The sequence below is a fragment of the Eleutherodactylus coqui genome, chromosome 1 (assembly GCF_035609145.1).
Source record: "Eleutherodactylus coqui strain aEleCoq1 chromosome 1, aEleCoq1.hap1, whole genome shotgun sequence".
Taxonomy (NCBI): domain Eukaryota; kingdom Metazoa; phylum Chordata; class Amphibia; order Anura; family Eleutherodactylidae; genus Eleutherodactylus; species Eleutherodactylus coqui.
Genome location: NC_089837.1, coordinates 10,135,298 through 10,161,648, shown reverse-complemented (window position 1 = coordinate 10,161,648; position 26,351 = coordinate 10,135,298). Strand labels below are relative to the sequence as shown.

The window sequence follows — 26,351 nt, the reverse complement described above, 5'->3', positions numbered from 1 at the left end:
AGTTTGCTGGGCTTTGGGTGGCCTGAAAGAACGAGACAGTGAATTTTTGGGGTACCTTTTTCCTGGGAGCATGAAAAATGCAAAACTCTGCGCTTAGCAGAGGATGGTTTCGATCCATCGACCTCTGGGCCCAGCACGCTCCCGCTGCGCCACTCTGCTGCTGCTTACACCTCTCTTACGAGAAGCCACATTACCGTCTGACTGTTGTCAAGCCACTAACGAAGCAGAAGAGTTGGCTTTAGTCACACTAGGGGTGAGAGTTGGATTTTCACGATTGAGAAGTGGTGTGAATTCTATGGCGTTGGTGGTATAGTGGTGAGCATAGCTGCCTTCCAAGCAGTTGACCCGGGTTCGATTCCCGGCCAACGCATTGTTTCTCTTGTTTTGAAGTATTCTTGTTAACACTCTCTCCGGAGGCCAATGATTGTGGGGTCAGGCTCAAAAAGAGTGTGGCCAGGAGGTATGCAGCTGCAAAGTCTGTGCGAGAGAGCCTCCAAGTTGAAGCATGCAAGGTTGTCGGGCACTCAAAAGCATCCTTCGAGCCGGAATCAAACCAGCGACCTAAGGATTGCTAATTAGCTACTACAGTCCTCCGCTCTACCAGCTGAGCTATCGAAGGTTTAGCCAGACATGCGTGCAGCTGCTTCCTAGGTTTTTGTGTCAGTGCCAACTAAAAAAAAGTTGGCCCTTCATTTGAAGGTAGTGCCAAGTGGAAGTTTTGGAGGATGCGGGCATCGATCCCGCTACCTCTCGCATGCTAAGCGAGCGCTCTACCATTTGAGCTAATCCCCCTCTACGGTTGCTGGCTTCTGGCACTCGGGTCACACCGTAGTCATGTTATCATGCCTAAACCAAGCTTTGACCATGGGAGAAGAAAGGTTTCTTTTTTTTTTTTTTTTTTTTTTTCTAAGTGTGGATTTTTTTGTGCCTTGAAATAGAAAGGACAGTGGAGTTTGCTGGGCTTTGGGTGGCCTGAAAGAACGAGACAGTGAATTTTTGGGGTACCTTTTTCCTGGGAGCATGAAAAATGCAAAACTCTGCGCTTAGCAGAGGATGGTTTCGATCCATCGACCTCTGGGTTATGGGCCCAGCACGCTCCCGCTGCGCCACTCTGCTGCTGCTTACACCTCTCTTACGAGAAGCCACATTACCGTCTGACTGTTGTCAAGCCACTAACGAAGCAGAAGAGTTGGCTTTAGTCACACTAGGGGTGAGAGTTGGATTTTCACGATTGAGAAGTGGTGTGAATTCTATGGCGTTGGTAGTATAGTGGTGAGCATAGCTGCCTTCCAAGCAGTTGACCCGGGTTCGATTCCCGGCCAACGCATTGTTTCTCTTGTTTTGAATATTCTTGTTAACACTCTCTCCGGAGGCCAATGATTGTGGGGTCAGGCTCAAAAAGAGTGTGGCCAGGAGGTATGCAGCTGCAAAGTCTGTGCGAGAGAGCCTCCAAGTTGAAGCATGCAAGGTTGTCGGACACTCAAAAGCATCCTTCGAGCCGGAATCAAACCAGCGACCTAAGGATTGCTAATTAGCTACTACAGTCCTCCGCTCTACCAGCTGAGCTATCGAAGGTTTAGCCAGACATGCGTGCAGGTGCTTCCTAGGTTTTTGTGTCAGTGCCAACTAAAAAGAAGTTGGCCCTTCATTTGAAGGTAGTGCCAAGTGGAAGTTTTGGAGGATGCGGGCATCGATCCCGCTACCTCTCGCATGCTAAGCGAGCGCTCTACCATTTGAGCTAATCCCCCTCTACGGTTGCTGGCTTCTGGCACTCGGGTCACACCGCAGTCATGTTATCATGCCTAAACCAAGCTTTGACCATGGGAGAAGAAAGGTTTCTTTTTTTTTTTTTTTTTTTTTTCCAAGTATGGATTTTTTTGTGCCTTGAAATATAAAGGACAGTGGAGTTTGCTGGGCTTTGGGTGGCCTGAAAGAACGAGACAGTGAATTTTTGGGGTACCTTTTTCCTGGGAGCATGAAAAATGCAAAACTCTGCGCTTAGCAGAGGATGGTTTCGATCCATCGACCTCTGGGTTATGGGCCCAGCACGCTCCCGCTGCGCCACTCTGCTGCTGCTTACACCTCTCTTACGAGAAGCCACATTACCGTCTGACTGTTGTCAAGCCACTAACGAAGCAGAAGAGTTGGCTTTAGTCACACTAGGGGTGAGAGTTGGATTTTCACGATTGAGAAGTGGTGTGAATTCTATGGCGTTGGTGGTATAGTGGTGAGCATAGCTGCCTTCCAAGCAGTTGACCCGGGTTCGATTCCCGGCCAACGCATTGTTTCTCTTGTTTTGAAGTATTCTTGTTAACACTCTCTCCCGAGGCCAATGATTGTGGGGTCAGGCTCAAAAAGAGTGTGGCCAGGAGGTATGCAGCTGCAAAGTCTGTGCGAGAGAGCCTCCAAGTTGAAGCATGCAAGGTTGTCGGACACTCAAAAGCATCCTTCGAGCCGGAATCGAACCAGCGACCTAAGGATTGCTAATTAGCTACTACAGTCCTCCGCTCTACCAGCTGAGCTATCGAAGGTTTAGCCAGACATGCGTGCAGCTGCTTCCTAGGTTTTTGTGTCAGTGCCAACTAAAAAGAAGTTGGCCCTTCATTTGAAGGTAGTGCCAAGTGGAAGTTTTGGAGGATGCGGGCATCGATCCCGCTACCTCTCGCATGCTAAGCGAGCGCTCTACCATTTGAGCTAATCCCCCTCTACGGTTGCTGGCTTCTGTCACTCGGGTCACACCGCAGTCATGTTATTATGCCTAAACCAAGCTTTGACCATGGGAGAAGAAAGGTTTCTTTTTTTTTTTTTTTTTTTTTTCTAAGTGTGGATTTTTTTGTGCCTTGAAATAGAAAGGACAGTGGAGTTTGCTGGGCTTTGGGTGGCCTGAAAGAACGAGACAGTGAATTTTTGGGGTACCTTTTTCCTGGGAGCATGAAAAATGCAAAACTCTGCGCTTAGCAGAGGATGGTTTCGATCCATCGACCTCTGGGCCCAGCACGCTCCCGCTGCGCCACTCTGCTGCTGCTTACACCTCTCTTACGAGAAGCCACATTACCGTCTGACTGTTGTCAAGCCACTAACGAAGCAGAAGAGTTGGCTTTAGTCACACTAGGGGTGAGAGTTGGATTTTCACGATTGAGAAGTGGTGTGAATTCTATGGCGTTGGTGGTATAGTGGTGAGCATAGCTGCCTTCCAAGCAGTTGACCCGGGTTCGATTCCCGGCCAACGCATTGTTTCTCTTGTTTTGAAGTATTCTTGTTAACACTCTCTCCGGAGGCCAATGATTGTGGGGTCAGGCTCAAAAAGAGTGTGGCCAGGAGGTATGCAGCTGCAAAGTCTGTGCGAGAGAGCCTCCAAGTTGAAGCATGCAAGGTTGTCGGGCACTCAAAAGCATCCTTCGAGCCGGAATCAAACCAGCGACCTAAGGATTGCTAATTAGCTACTACAGTCCTCCGCTCTACCAGCTGAGCTATCGAAGGTTTAGCCAGACATGCGTGCAGCTGCTTCCTAGGTTTTTGTGTCAGTGCCAACTAAAAAAAAGTTGGCCCTTCATTTGAAGGTAGTGCCAAGTGGAAGTTTTGGAGGATGCGGGCATCGATCCCGCTACCTCTCGCATGCTAAGCGAGCGCTCTACCATTTGAGCTAATCCCCCTCTACGGTTGCTGGCTTCTGGCACTCGGGTCACACCGTAGTCATGTTATCATGCCTAAACCAAGCTTTGACCATGGGAGAAGAAAGGTTTCTTTTTTTTTTTTTTTTTTTTTTTCTAAGTGTGGATTTTTTTGTGCCTTGAAATAGAAAGGACAGTGGAGTTTGCTGGGCTTTGGGTGGCCTGAAAGAACGAGACAGTGAATTTTTGGGGTACCTTTTTCCTGGGAGCATGAAAAATGCAAAACTCTGCGCTTAGCAGAGGATGGTTTCGATCCATCGACCTCTGGGTTATGGGCCCAGCACGCTCCCGCTGCGCCACTCTGCTGCTGCTTACACCTCTCTTACGAGAAGCCACATTACCGTCTGACTGTTGTCAAGCCACTAACGAAGCAGAAGAGTTGGCTTTAGTCACACTAGGGGTGAGAGTTGGATTTTCACGATTGAGAAGTGGTGTGAATTCTATGGCGTTGGTGGTATAGTGGTGAGCATAGCTGCCTTCCAAGCAGTTGACCCGGGTTCGATTCCCGGCCAACGCATTGTTTCTCTTGTTTTGAAGTATTCTTGTTAACACTCTCTCCCGAGGCCAATGATTGTGGGGTCAGGCTCAAAAAGAGTGTGGCCAGGAGGTATGCAGCTGCAAAGTCTGTGCGAGAGAGCCTCCAAGTTGAAGCATGCAAGGTTGTCGGACACTCAAAAGCATCCTTCGAGCCGGAATCGAACCAGCGACCTAAGGATTGCTAATTAGCTACTACAGTCCTCCGCTCTACCAGCTGAGCTATCGAAGGTTTAGCCAGACATGCGTGCAGCTGCTTCCTAGGTTTTTGTGTCAGTGCCAACTAAAAAGAAGTTGGCCCTTCATTTGAAGGTAGTGCCAAGTGGAAGTTTTGGAGGATGCGGGCATCGATCCCGCTACCTCTCGCATGCTAAGCGAGCGCTCTACCATTTGAGCTAATCCCCCTCTACGGTTGCTGGCTTCTGTCACTCGGGTCACACCGCAGTCATGTTATTATGCCTAAACCAAGCTTTGACCATGGGAGAAGAAAGGTTTCTTTTTTTTTTTTTTTTTTTTTTCTAAGTGTGGATTTTTTTGTGCCTTGAAATAGAAAGGACAGTGGAGTTTGCTGGGCTTTGGGTGGCCTGAAAGAACGAGACAGTGAATTTTTGGGGTACCTTTTTCCTGGGAGCATGAAAAATGCAAAACTCTGCGCTTAGCAGAGGATGGTTTCGATCCATCGACCTCTGGGCCCAGCACGCTCCCGCTGCGCCACTCTGCTGCTGCTTACACCTCTCTTACGAGAAGCCACATTACCGTCTGACTGTTGTCAAGCCACTAACGAAGCAGAAGAGTTGGCTTTAGTCACACTAGGGGTGAGAGTTGGATTTTCACGATTGAGAAGTGGTGTGAATTCTATGGCGTTGGTGGTATAGTGGTGAGCATAGCTGCCTTCCAAGCAGTTGACCCGGGTTCGATTCCCGGCCAACGCATTGTTTCTCTTGTTTTGAAGTATTCTTGTTAACACTCTCTCCGGAGGCCAATGATTGTGGGGTCAGGCTCAAAAAGAGTGTGGCCAGGAGGTATGCAGCTGCAAAGTCTGTGCGAGAGAGCCTCCAAGTTGAAGCATGCAAGGTTGTCGGGCACTCAAAAGCATCCTTCGAGCCGGAATCAAACCAGCGACCTAAGGATTGCTAATTAGCTACTACAGTCCTCCGCTCTACCAGCTGAGCTATCGAAGGTTTAGCCAGACATGCGTGCAGCTGCTTCCTAGGTTTTTGTGTCAGTGCCAACTAAAAAAAAGTTGGCCCTTCATTTGAAGGTAGTGCCAAGTGGAAGTTTTGGAGGATGCGGGCATCGATCCCGCTACCTCTCGCATGCTAAGCGAGCGCTCTACCATTTGAGCTAATCCCCCTCTACGGTTGCTGGCTTCTGGCACTCGGGTCACACCGTAGTCATGTTATCATGCCTAAACCAAGCTTTGACCATGGGAGAAGAAAGGTTTCTTTTTTTTTTTTTTTTTTTTTTTCTAAGTGTGGATTTTTTTGTGCCTTGAAATAGAAAGGACAGTGGAGTTTGCTGGGCTTTGGGTGGCCTGAAAGAACGAGACAGTGAATTTTTGGGGTACCTTTTTCCTGGGAGCATGAAAAATGCAAAACTCTGCGCTTAGCAGAGGATGGTTTCGATCCATCGACCTCTGGGTTATGGGCCCAGCACGCTCCCGCTGCGCCACTCTGCTGCTGCTTACACCTCTCTTACGAGAAGCCACATTACCGTCTGACTGTTGTCAAGCCACTAACGAAGCAGAAGAGTTGGCTTTAGTCACACTAGGGGTGAGAGTTGGATTTTCACGATTGAGAAGTGGTGTGAATTCTATGGCGTTGGTAGTATAGTGGTGAGCATAGCTGCCTTCCAAGCAGTTGACCCGGGTTCGATTCCCGGCCAACGCATTGTTTCTCTTGTTTTGAATATTCTTGTTAACACTCTCTCCGGAGGCCAATGATTGTGGGGTCAGGCTCAAAAAGAGTGTGGCCAGGAGGTATGCAGCTGCAAAGTCTGTGCGAGAGAGCCTCCAAGTTGAAGCATGCAAGGTTGTCGGACACTCAAAAGCATCCTTCGAGCCGGAATCAAACCAGCGACCTAAGGATTGCTAATTAGCTACTACAGTCCTCCGCTCTACCAGCTGAGCTATCGAAGGTTTAGCCAGACATGCGTGCAGGTGCTTCCTAGGTTTTTGTGTCAGTGCCAACTAAAAAGAAGTTGGCCCTTCATTTGAAGGTAGTGCCAAGTGGAAGTTTTGGAGGATGCGGGCATCGATCCCGCTACCTCTCGCATGCTAAGCGAGCGCTCTACCATTTGAGCTAATCCCCCTCTACGGTTGCTGGCTTCTGGCACTCGGGTCACACCGCAGTCATGTTATCATGCCTAAACCAAGCTTTGACCATGGGAGAAGAAAGGTTTCTTTTTTTTTTTTTTTTTTTTTTCCAAGTATGGATTTTTTTGTGCCTTGAAATATAAAGGACAGTGGAGTTTGCTGGGCTTTGGGTGGCCTGAAAGAACGAGACAGTGAATTTTTGGGGTACCTTTTTCCTGGGAGCATGAAAAATGCAAAACTCTGCGCTTAGCAGAGGATGGTTTCGATCCATCGACCTCTGGGTTATGGGCCCAGCACGCTCCCGCTGCGCCACTCTGCTGCTGCTTACACCTCTCTTACGAGAAGCCACATTACCGTCTGACTGTTGTCAAGCCACTAACGAAGCAGAAGAGTTGGCTTTAGTCACACTAGGGGTGAGAGTTGGATTTTCACGATTGAGAAGTGGTGTGAATTCTATGGCGTTGGTGGTATAGTGGTGAGCATAGCTGCCTTCCAAGCAGTTGACCCGGGTTCGATTCCCGGCCAACGCATTGTTTCTCTTGTTTTGAAGTATTCTTGTTAACACTCTCTCCCGAGGCCAATGATTGTGGGGTCAGGCTCAAAAAGAGTGTGGCCAGGAGGTATGCAGCTGCAAAGTCTGTGCGAGAGAGCCTCCAAGTTGAAGCATGCAAGGTTGTCGGACACTCAAAAGCATCCTTCGAGCCGGAATCGAACCAGCGACCTAAGGATTGCTAATTAGCTACTACAGTCCTCCGCTCTACCAGCTGAGCTATCGAAGGTTTAGCCAGACATGCGTGCAGCTGCTTCCTAGGTTTTTGTGTCAGTGCCAACTAAAAAGAAGTTGGCCCTTCATTTGAAGGTAGTGCCAAGTGGAAGTTTTGGAGGATGCGGGCATCGATCCCGCTACCTCTCGCATGCTAAGCGAGCGCTCTACCATTTGAGCTAATCCCCCTCTACGGTTGCTGGCTTCTGTCACTCGGGTCACACCGCAGTCATGTTATTATGCCTAAACCAAGCTTTGACCATGGGAGAAGAAAGGTTTCTTTTTTTTTTTTTTTTTTTTTTCTAAGTGTGGATTTTTTTGTGCCTTGAAATAGAAAGGACAGTGGAGTTTGCTGGGCTTTGGGTGGCCTGAAAGAACGAGACAGTGAATTTTTGGGGTACCTTTTTCCTGGGAGCATGAAAAATGCAAAACTCTGCGCTTAGCAGAGGATGGTTTCGATCCATCGACCTCTGGGCCCAGCACGCTCCCGCTGCGCCACTCTGCTGCTGCTTACACCTCTCTTACGAGAAGCCACATTACCGTCTGACTGTTGTCAAGCCACTAACGAAGCAGAAGAGTTGGCTTTAGTCACACTAGGGGTGAGAGTTGGATTTTCACGATTGAGAAGTGGTGTGAATTCTATGGCGTTGGTGGTATAGTGGTGAGCATAGCTGCCTTCCAAGCAGTTGACCCGGGTTCGATTCCCGGCCAACGCATTGTTTCTCTTGTTTTGAAGTATTCTTGTTAACACTCTCTCCGGAGGCCAATGATTGTGGGGTCAGGCTCAAAAAGAGTGTGGCCAGGAGGTATGCAGCTGCAAAGTCTGTGCGAGAGAGCCTCCAAGTTGAAGCATGCAAGGTTGTCGGGCACTCAAAAGCATCCTTCGAGCCGGAATCAAACCAGCGACCTAAGGATTGCTAATTAGCTACTACAGTCCTCCGCTCTACCAGCTGAGCTATCGAAGGTTTAGCCAGACATGCGTGCAGCTGCTTCCTAGGTTTTTGTGTCAGTGCCAACTAAAAAAAAGTTGGCCCTTCATTTGAAGGTAGTGCCAAGTGGAAGTTTTGGAGGATGCGGGCATCGATCCCGCTACCTCTCGCATGCTAAGCGAGCGCTCTACCATTTGAGCTAATCCCCCTCTACGGTTGCTGGCTTCTGGCACTCGGGTCACACCGTAGTCATGTTATCATGCCTAAACCAAGCTTTGACCATGGGAGAAGAAAGGTTTCTTTTTTTTTTTTTTTTTTTTTTTCTAAGTGTGGATTTTTTTGTGCCTTGAAATAGAAAGGACAGTGGAGTTTGCTGGGCTTTGGGTGGCCTGAAAGAACGAGACAGTGAATTTTTGGGGTACCTTTTTCCTGGGAGCATGAAAAATGCAAAACTCTGCGCTTAGCAGAGGATGGTTTCGATCCATCGACCTCTGGGTTATGGGCCCAGCACGCTCCCGCTGCGCCACTCTGCTGCTGCTTACACCTCTCTTACGAGAAGCCACATTACCGTCTGACTGTTGTCAAGCCACTAACGAAGCAGAAGAGTTGGCTTTAGTCACACTAGGGGTGAGAGTTGGATTTTCACGATTGAGAAGTGGTGTGAATTCTATGGCGTTGGTGGTATAGTGGTGAGCATAGCTGCCTTCCAAGCAGTTGACCCGGGTTCGATTCCCGGCCAACGCATTGTTTCTCTTGTTTTGAAGTATTCTTGTTAACACTCTCTCCCGAGGCCAATGATTGTGGGGTCAGGCTCAAAAAGAGTGTGGCCAGGAGGTATGCAGCTGCAAAGTCTGTGCGAGAGAGCCTCCAAGTTGAAGCATGCAAGGTTGTCGGACACTCAAAAGCATCCTTCGAGCCGGAATCGAACCAGCGACCTAAGGATTGCTAATTAGCTACTACAGTCCTCCGCTCTACCAGCTGAGCTATCGAAGGTTTAGCCAGACATGCGTGCAGCTGCTTCCTAGGTTTTTGTGTCAGTGCCAACTAAAAAGAAGTTGGCCCTTCATTTGAAGGTAGTGCCAAGTGGAAGTTTTGGAGGATGCGGGCATCGATCCCGCTACCTCTCGCATGCTAAGCGAGCGCTCTACCATTTGAGCTAATCCCCCTCTACGGTTGCTGGCTTCTGTCACTCGGGTCACACCGCAGTCATGTTATTATGCCTAAACCAAGCTTTGACCATGGGAGAAGAAAGGTTTCTTTTTTTTTTTTTTTTTTTTTTCTAAGTGTGGATTTTTTTGTGCCTTGAAATAGAAAGGACAGTGGAGTTTGCTGGGCTTTGGGTGGCCTGAAAGAACGAGACAGTGAATTTTTGGGGTACCTTTTTCCTGGGAGCATGAAAAATGCAAAACTCTGCGCTTAGCAGAGGATGGTTTCGATCCATCGACCTCTGGGCCCAGCACGCTCCCGCTGCGCCACTCTGCTGCTGCTTACACCTCTCTTACGAGAAGCCACATTACCGTCTGACTGTTGTCAAGCCACTAACGAAGCAGAAGAGTTGGCTTTAGTCACACTAGGGGTGAGAGTTGGATTTTCACGATTGAGAAGTGGTGTGAATTCTATGGCGTTGGTGGTATAGTGGTGAGCATAGCTGCCTTCCAAGCAGTTGACCCGGGTTCGATTCCCGGCCAACGCATTGTTTCTCTTGTTTTGAAGTATTCTTGTTAACACTCTCTCCGGAGGCCAATGATTGTGGGGTCAGGCTCAAAAAGAGTGTGGCCAGGAGGTATGCAGCTGCAAAGTCTGTGCGAGAGAGCCTCCAAGTTGAAGCATGCAAGGTTGTCGGGCACTCAAAAGCATCCTTCGAGCCGGAATCAAACCAGCGACCTAAGGATTGCTAATTAGCTACTACAGTCCTCCGCTCTACCAGCTGAGCTATCGAAGGTTTAGCCAGACATGCGTGCAGCTGCTTCCTAGGTTTTTGTGTCAGTGCCAACTAAAAAAAAGTTGGCCCTTCATTTGAAGGTAGTGCCAAGTGGAAGTTTTGGAGGATGCGGGCATCGATCCCGCTACCTCTCGCATGCTAAGCGAGCGCTCTACCATTTGAGCTAATCCCCCTCTACGGTTGCTGGCTTCTGGCACTCGGGTCACACCGTAGTCATGTTATCATGCCTAAACCAAGCTTTGACCATGGGAGAAGAAAGGTTTCTTTTTTTTTTTTTTTTTTTTTTTCTAAGTGTGGATTTTTTTGTGCCTTGAAATAGAAAGGACAGTGGAGTTTGCTGGGCTTTGGGTGGCCTGAAAGAACGAGACAGTGAATTTTTGGGGTACCTTTTTCCTGGGAGCATGAAAAATGCAAAACTCTGCGCTTAGCAGAGGATGGTTTCGATCCATCGACCTCTGGGTTATGGGCCCAGCACGCTCCCGCTGCGCCACTCTGCTGCTGCTTACACCTCTCTTACGAGAAGCCACATTACCGTCTGACTGTTGTCAAGCCACTAACGAAGCAGAAGAGTTGGCTTTAGTCACACTAGGGGTGAGAGTTGGATTTTCACGATTGAGAAGTGGTGTGAATTCTATGGCGTTGGTAGTATAGTGGTGAGCATAGCTGCCTTCCAAGCAGTTGACCCGGGTTCGATTCCCGGCCAACGCATTGTTTCTCTTGTTTTGAATATTCTTGTTAACACTCTCTCCGGAGGCCAATGATTGTGGGGTCAGGCTCAAAAAGAGTGTGGCCAGGAGGTATGCAGCTGCAAAGTCTGTGCGAGAGAGCCTCCAAGTTGAAGCATGCAAGGTTGTCGGACACTCAAAAGCATCCTTCGAGCCGGAATCAAACCAGCGACCTAAGGATTGCTAATTAGCTACTACAGTCCTCCGCTCTACCAGCTGAGCTATCGAAGGTTTAGCCAGACATGCGTGCAGCTGCTTCCTAGGTTTTTGTGTCAGTGCCAACTAAAAAGAAGTTGGCCCTTCATTTGAAGGTAGTGCCAAGTGGAAGTTTTGGAGGATGCGGGCATCGATCCCGCTACCTCTCGCATGCTAAGCGAGCGCTCTACCATTTGAGCTAATCCCCCTCTACGGTTGCTGGCTTCTGTCACTCGGGTCACACCGCAGTCATGTTATTATGCCTAAACCAAGCTTTGACCATGGGAGAAGAAAGGTTTCTTTTTTTTTTTTTTTTTTTTTTCTAAGTGTGGATTTTTTTGTGCCTTGAAATAGAAAGGACAGTGGAGTTTGCTGGGCTTTGGGTGGCCTGAAAGAACGAGACAGTGAATTTTTGGGGTACCTTTTTCCTGGGAGCATGAAAAATGCAAAACTCTGCGCTTAGCAGAGGATGGTTTCGATCCATCGACCTCTGGGCCCAGCACGCTCCCGCTGCGCCACTCTGCTGCTGCTTACACCTCTCTTACGAGAAGCCACATTACCGTCTGACTGTTGTCAAGCCACTAACGAAGCAGAAGAGTTGGCTTTAGTCACACTAGGGGTGAGAGTTGGATTTTCACGATTGAGAAGTGGTGTGAATTCTATGGCGTTGGTGGTATAGTGGTGAGCATAGCTGCCTTCCAAGCAGTTGACCCGGGTTCGATTCCCGGCCAACGCATTGTTTCTCTTGTTTTGAAGTATTCTTGTTAACACTCTCTCCGGAGGCCAATGATTGTGGGGTCAGGCTCAAAAAGAGTGTGGCCAGGAGGTATGCAGCTGCAAAGTCTGTGCGAGAGAGCCTCCAAGTTGAAGCATGCAAGGTTGTCGGGCACTCAAAAGCATCCTTCGAGCCGGAATCAAACCAGCGACCTAAGGATTGCTAATTAGCTACTACAGTCCTCCGCTCTACCAGCTGAGCTATCGAAGGTTTAGCCAGACATGCGTGCAGCTGCTTCCTAGGTTTTTGTGTCAGTGCCAACTAAAAAAAAGTTGGCCCTTCATTTGAAGGTAGTGCCAAGTGGAAGTTTTGGAGGATGCGGGCATCGATCCCGCTACCTCTCGCATGCTAAGCGAGCGCTCTACCATTTGAGCTAATCCCCCTCTACGGTTGCTGGCTTCTGGCACTCGGGTCACACCGTAGTCATGTTATCATGCCTAAACCAAGCTTTGACCATGGGAGAAGAAAGGTTTCTTTTTTTTTTTTTTTTTTTTTTTCTAAGTGTGGATTTTTTTGTGCCTTGAAATAGAAAGGACAGTGGAGTTTGCTGGGCTTTGGGTGGCCTGAAAGAACGAGACAGTGAATTTTTGGGGTACCTTTTTCCTGGGAGCATGAAAAATGCAAAACTCTGCGCTTAGCAGAGGATGGTTTCGATCCATCGACCTCTGGGTTATGGGCCCAGCACGCTCCCGCTGCGCCACTCTGCTGCTGCTTACACCTCTCTTACGAGAAGCCACATTACCGTCTGACTGTTGTCAAGCCACTAACGAAGCAGAAGAGTTGGCTTTAGTCACACTAGGGGTGAGAGTTGGATTTTCACGATTGAGAAGTGGTGTGAATTCTATGGCGTTGGTAGTATAGTGGTGAGCATAGCTGCCTTCCAAGCAGTTGACCCGGGTTCGATTCCCGGCCAACGCATTGTTTCTCTTGTTTTGAATATTCTTGTTAACACTCTCTCCGGAGGCCAATGATTGTGGGGTCAGGCTCAAAAAGAGTGTGGCCAGGAGGTATGCAGCTGCAAAGTCTGTGCGAGAGAGCCTCCAAGTTGAAGCATGCAAGGTTGTCGGACACTCAAAAGCATCCTTCGAGCCGGAATCAAACCAGCGACCTAAGGATTGCTAATTAGCTACTACAGTCCTCCGCTCTACCAGCTGAGCTATCGAAGGTTTAGCCAGACATGCGTGCAGGTGCTTCCTAGGTTTTTGTGTCAGTGCCAACTAAAAAGAAGTTGGCCCTTCATTTGAAGGTAGTGCCAAGTGGAAGTTTTGGAGGATGCGGGCATCGATCCCGCTACCTCTCGCATGCTAAGCGAGCGCTCTACCATTTGAGCTAATCCCCCTCTACGGTTGCTGGCTTCTGGCACTCGGGTCACACCGCAGTCATGTTATCATGCCTAAACCAAGCTTTGACCATGGGAGAAGAAAGGTTTCTTTTTTTTTTTTTTTTTTTTTTCCAAGTATGGATTTTTTTGTGCCTTGAAATATAAAGGACAGTGGAGTTTGCTGGGCTTTGGGTGGCCTGAAAGAACGAGACAGTGAATTTTTGGGGTACCTTTTTCCTGGGAGCATGAAAAATGCAAAACTCTGCGCTTAGCAGAGGATGGTTTCGATCCATCGACCTCTGGGTTATGGGCCCAGCACGCTCCCGCTGCGCCACTCTGCTGCTGCTTACACCTCTCTTACGAGAAGCCACATTACCGTCTGACTGTTGTCAAGCCACTAACGAAGCAGAAGAGTTGGCTTTAGTCACACTAGGGGTGAGAGTTGGATTTTCACGATTGAGAAGTGGTGTGAATTCTATGGCGTTGGTGGTATAGTGGTGAGCATAGCTGCCTTCCAAGCAGTTGACCCGGGTTCGATTCCCGGCCAACGCATTGTTTCTCTTGTTTTGAAGTATTCTTGTTAACACTCTCTCCCGAGGCCAATGATTGTGGGGTCAGGCTCAAAAAGAGTGTGGCCAGGAGGTATGCAGCTGCAAAGTCTGTGCGAGAGAGCCTCCAAGTTGAAGCATGCAAGGTTGTCGGACACTCAAAAGCATCCTTCGAGCCGGAATCGAACCAGCGACCTAAGGATTGCTAATTAGCTACTACAGTCCTCCGCTCTACCAGCTGAGCTATCGAAGGTTTAGCCAGACATGCGTGCAGCTGCTTCCTAGGTTTTTGTGTCAGTGCCAACTAAAAAGAAGTTGGCCCTTCATTTGAAGGTAGTGCCAAGTGGAAGTTTTGGAGGATGCGGGCATCGATCCCGCTACCTCTCGCATGCTAAGCGAGCGCTCTACCATTTGAGCTAATCCCCCTCTACGGTTGCTGGCTTCTGGCACTCGGGTCACACCGCAGTCATGTTATTATGCCTAAACCAAGCTTTGACCATGGGAGAAGAAAGGTTTCTTTTTTTTTTTTTTTTTTTTTTCTAAGTGTGGATTTTTTTGTGCCTTGAAATAGAAAGGACAGTGGAGTTTGCTGGGCTTTGGGTGGCCTGAAAGAACGAGACAGTGAATTTTTGGGGTACCTTTTTCCTGGGAGCATGAAAAATGCAAAACTCTGCGCTTAGCAGAGGATGGTTTCGATCCATCGACCTCTGGGCCCAGCACGCTCCCGCTGCGCCACTCTGCTGCTGCTTACACCTCTCTTACGAGAAGCCACATTACCGTCTGACTGTTGTCAAGCCACTAACGAAGCAGAAGAGTTGGCTTTAGTCACACTAGGGGTGAGAGTTGGATTTTCACGATTGAGAAGTGGTGTGAATTCTATGGCGTTGGTGGTATAGTGGTGAGCATAGCTGCCTTCCAAGCAGTTGACCCGGGTTCGATTCCCGGCCAACGCATTGTTTCTCTTGTTTTGAAGTATTCTTGTTAACACTCTCTCCGGAGGCCAATGATTGTGGGGTCAGGCTCAAAAAGAGTGTGGCCAGGAGGTATGCAGCTGCAAAGTCTGTGCGAGAGAGCCTCCAAGTTGAAGCATGCAAGGTTGTCGGGCACTCAAAAGCATCCTTCGAGCCGGAATCAAACCAGCGACCTAAGGATTGCTAATTAGCTACTACAGTCCTCCGCTCTACCAGCTGAGCTATCGAAGGTTTAGCCAGACATGCGTGCAGCTGCTTCCTAGGTTTTTGTGTCAGTGCCAACTAAAAAAAAGTTGGCCCTTCATTTGAAGGTAGTGCCAAGTGGAAGTTTTGGAGGATGCGGGCATCGATCCCGCTACCTCTCGCATGCTAAGCGAGCGCTCTACCATTTGAGCTAATCCCCCTCTACGGTTGCTGGCTTCTGGCACTCGGGTCACACCGTAGTCATGTTATCATGCCTAAACCAAGCTTTGACCATGGGAGAAGAAAGGTTTCTTTTTTTTTTTTTTTTTTTTTTTCTAAGTGTGGATTTTTTTGTGCCTTGAAATAGAAAGGACAGTGGAGTTTGCTGGGCTTTGGGTGGCCTGAAAGAACGAGACAGTGAATTTTTGGGGTACCTTTTTCCTGGGAGCATGAAAAATGCAAAACTCTGCGCTTAGCAGAGGATGGTTTCGATCCATCGACCTCTGGGTTATGGGCCCAGCACGCTCCCGCTGCGCCACTCTGCTGCTGCTTACACCTCTCTTACGAGAAGCCACATTACCGTCTGACTGTTGTCAAGCCACTAACGAAGCAGAAGAGTTGGCTTTAGTCACACTAGGGGTGAGAGTTGGATTTTCACGATTGAGAAGTGGTGTGAATTCTATGGCGTTGGTGGTATAGTGGTGAGCATAGCTGCCTTCCAAGCAGTTGACCCGGGTTCGATTCCCGGCCAACGCATTGTTTCTCTTGTTTTGAAGTATTCTTGTTAACACTCTCTCCCGAGGCCAATGATTGTGGGGTCAGGCTCAAAAAGAGTGTGGCCAGGAGGTATGCAGCTGCAAAGTCTGTGCGAGAGAGCCTCCAAGTTGAAGCATGCAAGGTTGTCGGACACTCAAAAGCATCCTTCGAGCCGGAATCGAACCAGCGACCTAAGGATTGCTAATTAGCTACTACAGTCCTCCGCTCTACCAGCTGAGCTATCGAAGGTTTAGCCAGACATGCGTGCAGCTGCTTCCTAGGTTTTTGTGTCAGTGCCAACTAAAAAGAAGTTGGCCCTTCATTTGAAGGTAGTGCCAAGTGGAAGTTTTGGAGGATGCGGGCATCGATCCCGCTACCTCTCGCATGCTAAGCGAGCGCTCTACCATTTGAGCTAATCCCCCTCTACGGTTGCTGGCTTCTGGCACTCGGGTCACACCGCAGTCATGTTATTATGCCTAAACCAAGCTTTGACCATGGGAGAAGAAAGGTTTCTTTTTTTTTTTTTTTTTTTTTTTCTAAGTGTGGATTTTTTTGTGCCTTGAAATAGAAAGGACAGTGGAGTTTGCTGGGCTTTGGGTGGCCTGAAAGAACGAGACAGTGAATTTTTGGGGTACCTTTTTCCTGGGAGCATGAAAAATGCAAAACTCTGCGCTTAGCAGAGGATGGTTTCGATCCATCGACCTCTGGGCCCAGCACGCTCCCGCTGCGCCACTCTGCTGCTGCTTACACCTCTCTTACGAGAAGCCACATTACCGTCTGACTGTTGTCAAGCCACTAACGAAGCAGAAGAGTTGGCTTTAGTCACACTAGGGGTGAGAGTTGGATTTTCACGATTGAGAAGTGGTGTGAATTCTATGGCGTTGGTGGTATAGTGGTGAGCATAGCTGCCTTCCAAGCAGTTGACCCGGGTTCGATTCCCGGCCAACGCATTGTTTCTCTTGTTTTGAAGTATTCTTGTTAACACTCTCTCCGGAGGCCAATGATTGTGGGGTCAGGCTCAAAAAGAGTGTGGCCAGGAGGTATGCAGCTGCAAAGTCTGTGCGAGAGAGCCTCCAAGTTGAAGCATGCAAGGTTGTCGGGCACTCAAAAGCATCCTTCGAGCCGGAATCAAACCAGCGACCTAAGGATTGCTAATTAGCTACTACAGTCCTCCGCTCTACCAGCTGAGCTATCGAAGGTTTAGCCAGACATGCGTGCAGCTGCTTCCTAGGTTTTTGTGTCAGTGCCAACTAAAAAAAAGTTGGCCCTTCATTTGAAGGTAGTGCCAAGTGGAAGTTTTGGAGGATGCGGGCATCGATCCCGCTACCTCTCGCATGCTAAGCGAGCGCTCTACCATTTGAGCTAATCCCCCTCTACGGTTGCTGGCTTCTGGCACTCGGGTCACACCGTAGTCATGTTATCATGCCTAAACCAAGCTTTGACCATGGGAGAAGAAAGGTTTCTTTTTTTTTTTTTTTTTTTTTTTCTAAGTGTGGATTTTTTTGTGCCTTGAAATAGAAAGGACAGTGGAGTTTGCTGGGCTTTGGGTGGCCTGAAAGAACGAGACAGTGAATTTTTGGGGTACCTTTTTCCTGGGAGCATGAAAAATGCAAAACTCTGCGCTTAGCAGAGGATGGTTTCGATCCATCGACCTCTGGGCCCAGCACGCTCCCGCTGCGCCACTCTGCTGCTGCTTACACCTCTCTTACGAGAAGCCACATTACCGTCTGACTGTTGTCAAGCCACTAACGAAGCAGAAGAGTTGGCTTTAGTCACACTAGGGGTGAGAGTTGGATTTTCACGATTGAGAAGTGGTGTGAATTCTATGGCGTTGGTGGTATAGTGGTGAGCATAGCTGCCTTCCAAGCAGTTGACCCGGGTTCGATTCCCGGCCAACGCATTGTTTCTCTTGTTTTGAAGTATTCTTGTTAACACTCTCTCCGGAGGCCAATGATTGTGGGGTCAGGCTCAAAAAGAGTGTGGCCAGGAGGTATGCAGCTGCAAAGTCTGTGCGAGAGAGCCTCCAAGTTGAAGCATGCAAGGTTGTCGGGCACTCAAAAGCATCCTTCGAGCCGGAATCAAACCAGCGACCTAAGGATTGCTAATTAGCTACTACAGTCCTCCGCTCTACCAGCTGAGCTATCGAAGGTTTAGCCAGACATGCGTGCAGCTGCTTCCTAGGTTTTTGTGTCAGTGCCAACTAAAAAAAAGTTGGCCCTTCATTTGAAGGTAGTGCCAAGTGGAAGTTTTGGAGGATGCGGGCATCGATCCCGCTACCTCTCGCATGCTAAGCGAGCGCTCTACCATTTGAGCTAATCCCCCTCTACGGTTGCTGGCTTCTGGCACTCGGGTCACACCGTAGTCATGTTATCATGCCTAAACCAAGCTTTGACCATGGGAGAAGAAAGGTTTCTTTTTTTTTTTTTTTTTTTTTTTCTAAGTGTGGATTTTTTTGTGCCTTGAAATAGAAAGGACAGTGGAGTTTGCTGGGCTTTGGGTGGCCTGAAAGAACGAGACAGTGAATTTTTGGGGTACCTTTTTCCTGGGAGCATGAAAAATGCAAAACTCTGCGCTTAGCAGAGGATGGTTTCGATCCATCGACCTCTGGGTTATGGGCCCAGCACGCTCCCGCTGCGCCACTCTGCTGCTGCTTACACCTCTCTTACGAGAAGCCACATTACCGTCTGACTGTTGTCAAGCCACTAACGAAGCAGAAGAGTTGGCTTTAGTCACACTAGGGGTGAGAGTTGGATTTTCACGATTGAGAAGTGGTGTGAATTCTATGGCGTTGGTAGTATAGTGGTGAGCATAGCTGCCTTCCAAGCAGTTGACCCGGGTTCGATTCCCGGCCAACGCATTGTTTCTCTTGTTTTGAATATTCTTGTTAACACTCTCTCCGGAGGCCAATGATTGTGGGGTCAGGCTCAAAAAGAGTGTGGCCAGGAGGTATGCAGCTGCAAAGTCTGTGCGAGAGAGCCTCCAAGTTGAAGCATGCAAGGTTGTCGGACACTCAAAAGCATCCTTCGAGCCGGAATCAAACCAGCGACCTAAGGATTGCTAATTAGCTACTACAGTCCTCCGCTCTACCAGCTGAGCTATCGAAGGTTTAGCCAGACATGCGTGCAGGTGCTTCCTAGGTTTTTGTGTCAGTGCCAACTAAAAAGAAGTTGGCCCTTCATTTGAAGGTAGTGCCAAGTGGAAGTTTTGGAGGATGCGGGCATCGATCCCGCTACCTCTCGCATGCTAAGCGAGCGCTCTACCATTTGAGCTAATCCCCCTCTACGGTTGCTGGCTTCTGGCACTCGGGTCACACCGCAGTCATGTTATCATGCCTAAACCAAGCTTTGACCATGGGAGAAGAAAGGTTTCTTTTTTTTTTTTTTTTTTTTTTCCAAGTATGGATTTTTTTGTGCCTTGAAATATAAAGGACAGTGGAGTTTGCTGGGCTTTGGGTGGCCTGAAAGAACGAGACAGTGAATTTTTGGGGTACCTTTTTCCTGGGAGCATGAAAAATGCAAAACTCTGCGCTTAGCAGAGGATGGTTTCGATCCATCGACCTCTGGGTTATGGGCCCAGCACGCTCCCGCTGCGCCACTCTGCTGCTGCTTACACCTCTCTTACGAGAAGCCACATTACCGTCTGACTGTTGTCAAGCCACTAACGAAGCAGAAGAGTTGGCTTTAGTCACACTAGGGGTGAGAGTTGGATTTTCACGATTGAGAAGTGGTGTGAATTCTATGGCGTTGGTGGTATAGTGGTGAGCATAGCTGCCTTCCAAGCAGTTGACCCGGGTTCGATTCCCGGCCAACGCATTGTTTCTCTTGTTTTGAAGTATTCTTGTTAACACTCTCTCCCGAGGCCAATGATTGTGGGGTCAGGCTCAAAAAGAGTGTGGCCAGGAGGTATGCAGCTGCAAAGTCTGTGCGAGAGAGCCTCCAAGTTGAAGCATGCAAGGTTGTCGGGCACTCAAAAGCATCCTTCGAGCCGGAATCAAACCAGCGACCTAAGGATTGCTAATTAGCTACTACAGTCCTCCGCTCTACCAGCTGAGCTATCGAAGGTTTAGCCAGACATGCGTGCAGCTGCTTCCTAGGTTTTTGTGTCAGTGCCAACTAAAAAGAAGTTGGCCCTTCATTTGAAGGTAGTGCCAAGTGGAAGTTTTGGAGGATGCGGGCATCGATCCCGCTACCTCTCGCATGCTAAGCGAGCGCTCTACCATTTGAGCTAATCCCCCTCTACGGTTGCTGGCTTCTGGCACTCGGGTCACACCGTAGTCATGTTATCATGCCTAAACCAAGCTTTGACCATGGGAGAAGAAAGGTTTCTTTTTTTTTTTTTTTTCTAAGTGTGGATTTTTTTGTGCCTTGAAATAGAAAGGACAGTGGAGTTTGCTGGGCTTTGGGTGGCCTGAAAGAACGAGACAGTGAATTTTTGGGGTACCTTTTTCCTGGGAGCATGAAAAATGCAAAACTCTGCGCTTAGCAGAGGATGGTTTCGATCCATCGACCTCTGGGTTATGGGCCCAGCACGCTCCCGCTGCGCCACTCTGCTGCTGCTTACACCTCTCTTACGAGAAGCCACATTACCGTCTGACTGTTGTCAAGCCACTAACGAAGCAGAAGAGTTGGCTTTAGTCACACTAGGGGTGAGAGTTGGATTTTCACGATTGAGAAGTGGTGTGAATTCTATGGCGTTGGTGGTATAGTGGTGAGCATAGCTGCCTTCCAAGCAGTTGACCCGGGTTCGATTCCCGGCCAACGCATTGTTTCTCTTGTTTTGAAGTATTCTTGTTAACACTCTCTCCGGAGGCCAATGATTGTGGGGTCAGGCTCAAAAAGAGTGTGGCCAGGAGGTATGCAGCTGCAAAGTCTGTGCGAGAGAGCCTCCAAGTTGAAGCATGCAAGGTTGTCGGGCACTCAAAAGCATCCTTCGAGCCGGAATCAAACCAGCGACCTAAGGATTGCTAATTAGCTACTACAGTCCTCCGCTCTACCAGCTGAGCTATCGAAGGTTTAGCCAGACATGCGTGCAGCTGCTTCCTAGGTTTTTGTGTCAGTGCCAACTAAAAAAAAGTTGGCCCTTCATTTGAAGGTAGTGCCAAGTGGAAGTTTTGGAGGATGCGGGCATCGATCCCGCTACCTCTCGCATGCTAAGCGAGCGCTCTACCATTTGAGCTAATCCCCCTCTACGGTTGCTGGCTTCTGGCACTCGGGTCACACCGTAGTCATGTTATCATGCCTAAACCAAGCTTTGACCATGGGAGAAGAAAGGTTTCTTTTTTTTTTTTTTTTTTTTTTTCTAAGTGTGGATTTTTTTGTGCCTTGAAATAGAAAGGACAGTGGAGTTTGCTGGGCTTTGGGTGGCCTGAAAGAACGAGACAGTGAATTTTTGGGGTACCTTTTTCCTGGGAGCATGAAAAATGCAAAACTCTGCGCTTAGCAGAGGATGGTTTCGATCCATCGACCTCTGGGTTATGGGCCCAGCACGCTCCCGCTGCGCCACTCTGCTGCTGCTTACACCTCTCTTACGAGAAGCCACATTACCGTCTGACTGTTGTCAAGCCACTAACGAAGCAGAAGAGTTGGCTTTAGTCACACTAGGGGTGAGAGTTGGATTTTCACGATTGAGAAGTGGTGTGAATTCTATGGCGTTGGTGGTATAGTGGTGAGCATAGCTGCCTTCCAAGCAGTTGACCCGGGTTCGATTCCCGGCCAACGCATTGTTTCTCTTGTTTTGAAGTATTCTTGTTAACACTCTCTCCGGAGGCCAATGGTTGTGCGGTCAGGCTCAAAAAGAGTGCGCCCAGGAGGTATGCAGCTGCAAAGTCTGTGCGAGAGAGCCTCCAAGTTGAAGCATGCAAGGTTGTCGGACACTCAAAAGCATCCTTCGAGCCGGAATCGAACCAGCGACCTAAGGATTGCTAATTAGCTACTACAGTCCTCCGCTCTACCAGCTGAGCTATCGAAGGTTTAGCCAGACATGCGTGCAGCTGCTTCCTAGGTTTTTGTGTCAGTGCCAACTAAAAAGAAGTTGGCCCTTCATTTGAAGGTAGTGCCAAGTGGAAGTTTTGGAGGATGCGGGCATCGATCCCGCTACCTCTCGCATGCTAAGCGAGCGCTCTACCATTTGAGCTAATCCCCCTCTACGGTTGCTGGCTTCTGGCACTCGGGTCACACCGCAGTCATGTTATTATGCCTAAACCAAGCTTTGACCATGGGAGAAGAAAGGTTTCTTTTTTTTTTTTTTTTTTTTTTCTAAGTGTGGATTTTTTTGTGCCTTGAAATAGAAAGGACAGTGGAGTTTGCTGGGCTTTGGGTGGCCTGAAAGAACGAGACAGTGAATTTTTGGGGTACCTTTTTCCTGGGAGCATGAAAAATGCAAAACTCTGCGCTTAGCAGAGGATGGTTTCGATCCATCGACCTCTGGGCCCAGCACGCTCCCGCTGCGCCACTCTGCTGCTGCTTACACCTCTCTTACGAGAAGCCACATTACCGTCTGACTGTTGTCAAGCCACTAACGAAGCAGAAGAGTTGGCTTTAGTCACACTAGGGGTGAGAGTTGGATTTTCACGATTGAGAAGTGGTGTGAATTCTATGGCGTTGGTGGTATAGTGGTGAGCATAGCTGCCTTCCAAGCAGTTGACCCGGGTTCGATTCCCGGCCAACGCATTGTTTCTCTTGTTTTGAAGTATTCTTGTTAACACTCTCTCCGGAGGCCAATGATTGTGGGGTCAGGCTCAAAAAGAGTGTGGCCAGGAGGTATGCAGCTGCAAAGTCTGTGCGAGAGAGCCTCCAAGTTGAAGCATGCAAGGTTGTCGGGCACTCAAAAGCATCCTTCGAGCCGGAATCAAACCAGCGACCTAAGGATTGCTAATTAGCTACTACAGTCCTCCGCTCTACCAGCTGAGCTATCGAAGGTTTAGCCAGACATGCGTGCAGCTGCTTCCTAGGTTTTTGTGTCAGTGCCAACTAAAAAAAAGTTGGCCCTTCATTTGAAGGTAGTGCCAAGTGGAAGTTTTGGAGGATGCGGGCATCGATCCCGCTACCTCTCGCATGCTAAGCGAGCGCTCTACCATTTGAGCTAATCCCCCTCTACGGTTGCTGGCTTCTGGCACTCGGGTCACACCGTAGTCATGTTATCATGCCTAAACCAAGCTTTGACCATGGGAGAAGAAAGGTTTCTTTTTTTTTTTTTTTTTTTTTTTCTAAGTGTGGATTTTTTTGTGCCTTGAAATAGAAAGGACAGTGGAGTTTGCTGGGCTTTGGGTGGCCTGAAAGAACGAGACAGTGAATTTTTGGGGTACCTTTTTCCTGGGAGCATGAAAAATGCAAAACTCTGCGCTTAGCAGAGGATGGTTTCGATCCATCGACCTCTGGGTTATGGGCCCAGCACGCTCCCGCTGCGCCACTCTGCTGCTGCTTACACCTCTCTTACGAGAAGCCACATTACCGTCTGACTGTTGTCAAGCCACTAACGAAGCAGAAGAGTTGGCTTTAGTCACACTAGGGGTGAGAGTTGGATTTTCACGATTGAGAAGTGGTGTGAATTCTATGGCGTTGGTGGTATAGTGGTGAGCATAGCTGCCTTCCAAGCAGTTGACCCGGGTTCGATTCCCGGCCAACGCATTGTTTCTCTTGTTTTGAAGTATTCTTGTTAACACTCTCTCCCGAGGCCAATGATTGTGGGGTCAGGCTCAAAAAGAGTGTGGCCAGGAGGTATGCAGCTGCAAAGTCTGTGCGAGAGAGCCTCCAAGTTGAAGCATGCAAGGTTGTCGGACACTCAAAAGCATCCTTCGAGCCGGAATCAAACCAGCGACCTAAGGATTGCTAATTAGCTACTACAGTCCTCCGCTCTACCAGCTGAGCTATCGAAGGTTTAGCCAGACATGCGTGCAGCTGCTTCCTAGGTTTTTGTGTCAGTGCCAACTAAAAAGAAGTTGGCCCTTCATTTGAAGGTAGTGCCAAGTGGAAGTTTTGGAGGATGCGGGCATCGATCCCGCTACCTCTCGCATGCTAAGCGAGCGCTCTACCATTTGAGCTAATCCCCCTCTACGGTTGCTGGCTTCTGGCACTCGGGTCACACCGTAGTCATGTTATCATGCCTAAACCAAGCTTTGACCATCGGAGAAGAAAGGTTTCTTTTTTTTTTTTTTTTTTTTTTTTTTTCTAAGTGTGGATTTTTTTGTGCCTTGAAATAGAAAGGACAGTGGAGTTTGCTGGGCTTTGGGTGGCCTGAAAGAACGAGACAGTGAATTTTTGGGGTACCTTTTTCCTGGGAGCATGAAAAATGCAAAACTCTGCGCTTAGCAGAGGATGGTTTCGATCCATCGACCTCTGGGTTATGGGCCCAGCACGCTCCCGCTGCGCCACTCTGCTGCTGCTTACACCTCTCTTACGAGAAGCCACATTACCGTCTGACTGTTGTCAAGCCACTAACGAAGCAGAAGAGTTGGCTTTAGTCACACTAGGGGTGAGAGTTGGATTTTCACGATTGAGAAGTGGTGTGAATTCTATGGCGTTGGTGGTATAGTGGTGAGCATAGCTGCCTTCCAAGCAGTTGACCCGGGTTCGATTCCCGGCCAACGCATTGTTTCTCTTGTTTTAAAGTATTCTTGTTAACACTCTCTCCGGAGGCCAATGATTGTGGGGTCAGGCTCAAAAAGAGTGTGGCCAGGAGGTATGCAGCTGCAAAGTCTGTGCGAGAGAGCCTCCAAGTTGAAGCATGCAAGGTTGTCGGGCACTCAAAAGCATCCTTCGAGCCGGAATCAAACCAGCGACCTAAGGATTGCTAATTAGCTACTACAGTCCTCCGCTCTACCAGCTGAGCTATCGAAGGTTTAGCCAGACATGCGTGCAGCTGCTTCCTAGGTTTTTGTGTCAGTGCCAACTAAAAAAAAGTTGGCCCTTCATTTGAAGGTAGTGCCAAGTGGAAGTTTTGGAGGATGCGGGCATCGATCCCGCTACCTCTCGCATGCTAAGCGAGCGCTCTACCATTTGAGCTAATCCCCCTCTACGGTTGCTGGCTTCTGGCACTCGGGTCACACCGTAGTCATGTTATCATGCCTAAACCAAGCTTTGACCATGGGAGAAGAAAGGTTTCTTTTTTTTTTTTTTTTTTTTTTTTCTAAGTGTGGATTTTTTTGTGCCTTGAAATACAAAGGACAGTGGAGTTTGCTGGGCTTTGGGTGGCCTGAAAGAACGAGACAGTGAATTTTTGGGGTACCTTTTTCCTGGGAGCATGAAAAATGCAAAACTCTGCGCTTAGCAGAGGATGGTTTCGATCCATCGACCTCTGGGTTATGGGCCCAGCACGCTCCCGCTGCGCCACTCTGCTGCTGCTTACACCTCTCTTACGAGAAGCCACATTACCGTCTGACTGTTGTCAAGCCACTAACGAAGCAGAAGAGTTGGCTTTAGTCACACTAGGGGTGAGAGTTGGATTTTCACGATTGAGAAGTGGTGTGAATTCTATGGCGTTGGTGGTATAGTGGTGAGCATAGCTGCCTTCCAAGCAGTTGACCCGGGTTCGATTCCCGGCCAACGCATTGTTTCTCTTGTTTTGAAGTATTCTTGTTAACACTCTCTCCGGAGGCCAATGATTGTGGGGTCAGGCTCAAAAAGAGTGTGGCCAGGAGGTATGCAGCTGCAAAGTCTGTGCGAGAGAGCCTCCAAGTTGAAGCATGCAAGGTTGTCGGGCACTCAAAAGCATCCTTCGAGCCGGAATCAAACCAGCGACCTAAGGATTGCTAATTAGCTACTACAGTCCTCCGCTCTACCAGCTGAGCTATCGAAGGTTTAGCCAGACATGCGTGCAGCTGCTTCCTAGGTTTTTGTGTCAGTGCCAACTAAAAAGAAGTTGGCCCTTCATTTGAAGGTAGTGCCAAGTGGAAGTTTTGGAGGATGCGGGCATCGATCCAGCTACCTCTCGCATGCTAAGCGAGCGCTCTACCATTTGAGCTAATCCCCCTCTACGGTTGCTGGCTTCTGGCACTCGGGTCACACCGTAGTCATGTTATCATGCCTAAACCAAGCTTTGACCATGGGAGAAGAAAGGTTTTTTTTTTTTTTTTTTTTGTTTTTTTTTCTAAGTGTGGATTTTTTTGTGCCTTGAAATAGAAAGGACAGTGGAGTTTGCTGGGCTTTGGGTGGCCTGAAAGAACGAGACAGTGAATTTTTGGGGTACCTTTTTCCTGGGAGCATGAAAAATGCAAAACTCTGCGCTTAGCAGAGGATGGTTTCGATCCATCGACCTCTGGGTTATGGGCCCAGCACGCTCCCGCTGCGCCACTCTGCTGCTGCTTACACCTCTCTTACGAGAAGCCACATTACCGTCTGACTGTTGTCAAGCCACTAACGAAGCAGAAGAGTTGGCTTTAGTCACACTAGGGGTGAGAGTTGGATTTTCACGATTGAGAAGTGGTGTGAATTCTATGGCGTTGGTGGTATAGTGGTGAGCATAGCTGCCTTCCAAGCAGTTGACCCGGGTTCGATTCCCGGCCAACGCATTGTTTCTCTTGTTTTGAAGTATTCTTGTTAACACTCTCTCCGGAGGCCAATGATTGTGGGGTCAGGCTCAAAAAGAGTGTGGCCAGGAGGTATGCAGCTGCAAAGTCTGTGCGAGAGAGCCTCCAAGTTGAAGCATGCAAGGTTGTCGGACACTCAAAAGCATCCTTCGAGCCGGAATCAAACCAGCGACCTAAGGATTGCTAATTAGCTACTACAGTC

General features: G+C 48.7%; 33 non-coding genes across 33 annotated transcripts; all 33 read right to left on the bottom strand.

Annotated features, from left to right (window-relative positions):
* Nucleotides 1–719: 719 nt before the first annotated feature.
* On the bottom strand, nt 720–792 carry TRNAA-AGC (transfer RNA alanine (anticodon AGC)). The gene has a single exon. It is a non-coding gene; the product is annotated as a tRNA-Ala (tRNA).
* An 883-nt stretch (nt 793–1,675) lies between these two features.
* TRNAA-AGC (transfer RNA alanine (anticodon AGC)) lies at nt 1,676–1,748 on the bottom strand. The gene has a single exon. It is a non-coding gene; the product is annotated as a tRNA-Ala (tRNA).
* A 697-nt stretch (nt 1,749–2,445) lies between these two features.
* TRNAY-GUA (transfer RNA tyrosine (anticodon GUA)) lies at nt 2,446–2,531 on the bottom strand. The gene is given in 2 exon segments: nt 2,446–2,481; nt 2,495–2,531. It is a non-coding gene; the product is annotated as a tRNA-Tyr (tRNA).
* Nucleotides 2,532–2,631: 100 nt separating this feature from the next.
* On the bottom strand, nt 2,632–2,704 carry TRNAA-AGC (transfer RNA alanine (anticodon AGC)). Its single transcript has one exon. It is a non-coding gene; the product is annotated as a tRNA-Ala (tRNA).
* An 876-nt stretch (nt 2,705–3,580) lies between these two features.
* On the bottom strand, nt 3,581–3,653 carry TRNAA-AGC (transfer RNA alanine (anticodon AGC)). Its single transcript has one exon. It is a non-coding gene; the product is annotated as a tRNA-Ala (tRNA).
* Nucleotides 3,654–4,351: 698 nt separating this feature from the next.
* Nucleotides 4,352–4,437, bottom strand: TRNAY-GUA (transfer RNA tyrosine (anticodon GUA)). The gene is given in 2 exon segments: nt 4,352–4,387; nt 4,401–4,437. It is a non-coding gene; the product is annotated as a tRNA-Tyr (tRNA).
* A 100-nt stretch (nt 4,438–4,537) lies between these two features.
* TRNAA-AGC (transfer RNA alanine (anticodon AGC)) lies at nt 4,538–4,610 on the bottom strand. The gene has a single exon. It is a non-coding gene; the product is annotated as a tRNA-Ala (tRNA).
* An 876-nt stretch (nt 4,611–5,486) lies between these two features.
* Nucleotides 5,487–5,559, bottom strand: TRNAA-AGC (transfer RNA alanine (anticodon AGC)). The gene has a single exon. It is a non-coding gene; the product is annotated as a tRNA-Ala (tRNA).
* An 883-nt stretch (nt 5,560–6,442) lies between these two features.
* On the bottom strand, nt 6,443–6,515 carry TRNAA-AGC (transfer RNA alanine (anticodon AGC)). The gene has a single exon. It is a non-coding gene; the product is annotated as a tRNA-Ala (tRNA).
* Nucleotides 6,516–7,212: 697 nt separating this feature from the next.
* On the bottom strand, nt 7,213–7,298 carry TRNAY-GUA (transfer RNA tyrosine (anticodon GUA)). The gene is given in 2 exon segments: nt 7,213–7,248; nt 7,262–7,298. It is a non-coding gene; the product is annotated as a tRNA-Tyr (tRNA).
* A 100-nt stretch (nt 7,299–7,398) lies between these two features.
* TRNAA-AGC (transfer RNA alanine (anticodon AGC)) lies at nt 7,399–7,471 on the bottom strand. The gene has a single exon. It is a non-coding gene; the product is annotated as a tRNA-Ala (tRNA).
* An 876-nt stretch (nt 7,472–8,347) lies between these two features.
* On the bottom strand, nt 8,348–8,420 carry TRNAA-AGC (transfer RNA alanine (anticodon AGC)). The gene has a single exon. It is a non-coding gene; the product is annotated as a tRNA-Ala (tRNA).
* A 698-nt stretch (nt 8,421–9,118) lies between these two features.
* TRNAY-GUA (transfer RNA tyrosine (anticodon GUA)) lies at nt 9,119–9,204 on the bottom strand. The gene is given in 2 exon segments: nt 9,119–9,154; nt 9,168–9,204. It is a non-coding gene; the product is annotated as a tRNA-Tyr (tRNA).
* Nucleotides 9,205–9,304: 100 nt separating this feature from the next.
* On the bottom strand, nt 9,305–9,377 carry TRNAA-AGC (transfer RNA alanine (anticodon AGC)). Its single transcript has one exon. It is a non-coding gene; the product is annotated as a tRNA-Ala (tRNA).
* Nucleotides 9,378–10,253: 876 nt separating this feature from the next.
* Nucleotides 10,254–10,326, bottom strand: TRNAA-AGC (transfer RNA alanine (anticodon AGC)). The gene has a single exon. It is a non-coding gene; the product is annotated as a tRNA-Ala (tRNA).
* Nucleotides 10,327–11,209: 883 nt separating this feature from the next.
* On the bottom strand, nt 11,210–11,282 carry TRNAA-AGC (transfer RNA alanine (anticodon AGC)). The gene has a single exon. It is a non-coding gene; the product is annotated as a tRNA-Ala (tRNA).
* Nucleotides 11,283–12,158: 876 nt separating this feature from the next.
* TRNAA-AGC (transfer RNA alanine (anticodon AGC)) lies at nt 12,159–12,231 on the bottom strand. The gene has a single exon. It is a non-coding gene; the product is annotated as a tRNA-Ala (tRNA).
* An 883-nt stretch (nt 12,232–13,114) lies between these two features.
* On the bottom strand, nt 13,115–13,187 carry TRNAA-AGC (transfer RNA alanine (anticodon AGC)). Its single transcript has one exon. It is a non-coding gene; the product is annotated as a tRNA-Ala (tRNA).
* A 697-nt stretch (nt 13,188–13,884) lies between these two features.
* On the bottom strand, nt 13,885–13,970 carry TRNAY-GUA (transfer RNA tyrosine (anticodon GUA)). The gene is given in 2 exon segments: nt 13,885–13,920; nt 13,934–13,970. It is a non-coding gene; the product is annotated as a tRNA-Tyr (tRNA).
* A 100-nt stretch (nt 13,971–14,070) lies between these two features.
* On the bottom strand, nt 14,071–14,143 carry TRNAA-AGC (transfer RNA alanine (anticodon AGC)). Its single transcript has one exon. It is a non-coding gene; the product is annotated as a tRNA-Ala (tRNA).
* An 876-nt stretch (nt 14,144–15,019) lies between these two features.
* TRNAA-AGC (transfer RNA alanine (anticodon AGC)) lies at nt 15,020–15,092 on the bottom strand. The gene has a single exon. It is a non-coding gene; the product is annotated as a tRNA-Ala (tRNA).
* A 698-nt stretch (nt 15,093–15,790) lies between these two features.
* Nucleotides 15,791–15,876, bottom strand: TRNAY-GUA (transfer RNA tyrosine (anticodon GUA)). Its single transcript is given in 2 exon segments — nt 15,791–15,826; nt 15,840–15,876. It is a non-coding gene; the product is annotated as a tRNA-Tyr (tRNA).
* Nucleotides 15,877–15,976: 100 nt separating this feature from the next.
* TRNAA-AGC (transfer RNA alanine (anticodon AGC)) lies at nt 15,977–16,049 on the bottom strand. The gene has a single exon. It is a non-coding gene; the product is annotated as a tRNA-Ala (tRNA).
* An 877-nt stretch (nt 16,050–16,926) lies between these two features.
* On the bottom strand, nt 16,927–16,999 carry TRNAA-AGC (transfer RNA alanine (anticodon AGC)). Its single transcript has one exon. It is a non-coding gene; the product is annotated as a tRNA-Ala (tRNA).
* Nucleotides 17,000–17,876: 877 nt separating this feature from the next.
* Nucleotides 17,877–17,949, bottom strand: TRNAA-AGC (transfer RNA alanine (anticodon AGC)). The gene has a single exon. It is a non-coding gene; the product is annotated as a tRNA-Ala (tRNA).
* An 883-nt stretch (nt 17,950–18,832) lies between these two features.
* TRNAA-AGC (transfer RNA alanine (anticodon AGC)) lies at nt 18,833–18,905 on the bottom strand. Its single transcript has one exon. It is a non-coding gene; the product is annotated as a tRNA-Ala (tRNA).
* Nucleotides 18,906–19,788: 883 nt separating this feature from the next.
* TRNAA-AGC (transfer RNA alanine (anticodon AGC)) lies at nt 19,789–19,861 on the bottom strand. The gene has a single exon. It is a non-coding gene; the product is annotated as a tRNA-Ala (tRNA).
* An 877-nt stretch (nt 19,862–20,738) lies between these two features.
* Nucleotides 20,739–20,811, bottom strand: TRNAA-AGC (transfer RNA alanine (anticodon AGC)). Its single transcript has one exon. It is a non-coding gene; the product is annotated as a tRNA-Ala (tRNA).
* Nucleotides 20,812–21,509: 698 nt separating this feature from the next.
* TRNAY-GUA (transfer RNA tyrosine (anticodon GUA)) lies at nt 21,510–21,595 on the bottom strand. Its single transcript is given in 2 exon segments — nt 21,510–21,545; nt 21,559–21,595. It is a non-coding gene; the product is annotated as a tRNA-Tyr (tRNA).
* Nucleotides 21,596–21,695: 100 nt separating this feature from the next.
* Nucleotides 21,696–21,768, bottom strand: TRNAA-AGC (transfer RNA alanine (anticodon AGC)). Its single transcript has one exon. It is a non-coding gene; the product is annotated as a tRNA-Ala (tRNA).
* Nucleotides 21,769–22,644: 876 nt separating this feature from the next.
* TRNAA-AGC (transfer RNA alanine (anticodon AGC)) lies at nt 22,645–22,717 on the bottom strand. Its single transcript has one exon. It is a non-coding gene; the product is annotated as a tRNA-Ala (tRNA).
* Nucleotides 22,718–23,601: 884 nt separating this feature from the next.
* On the bottom strand, nt 23,602–23,674 carry TRNAA-AGC (transfer RNA alanine (anticodon AGC)). Its single transcript has one exon. It is a non-coding gene; the product is annotated as a tRNA-Ala (tRNA).
* Nucleotides 23,675–24,562: 888 nt separating this feature from the next.
* TRNAA-AGC (transfer RNA alanine (anticodon AGC)) lies at nt 24,563–24,635 on the bottom strand. Its single transcript has one exon. It is a non-coding gene; the product is annotated as a tRNA-Ala (tRNA).
* Between the last annotated feature and the right edge of the window lie 1,716 nt (nt 24,636–26,351).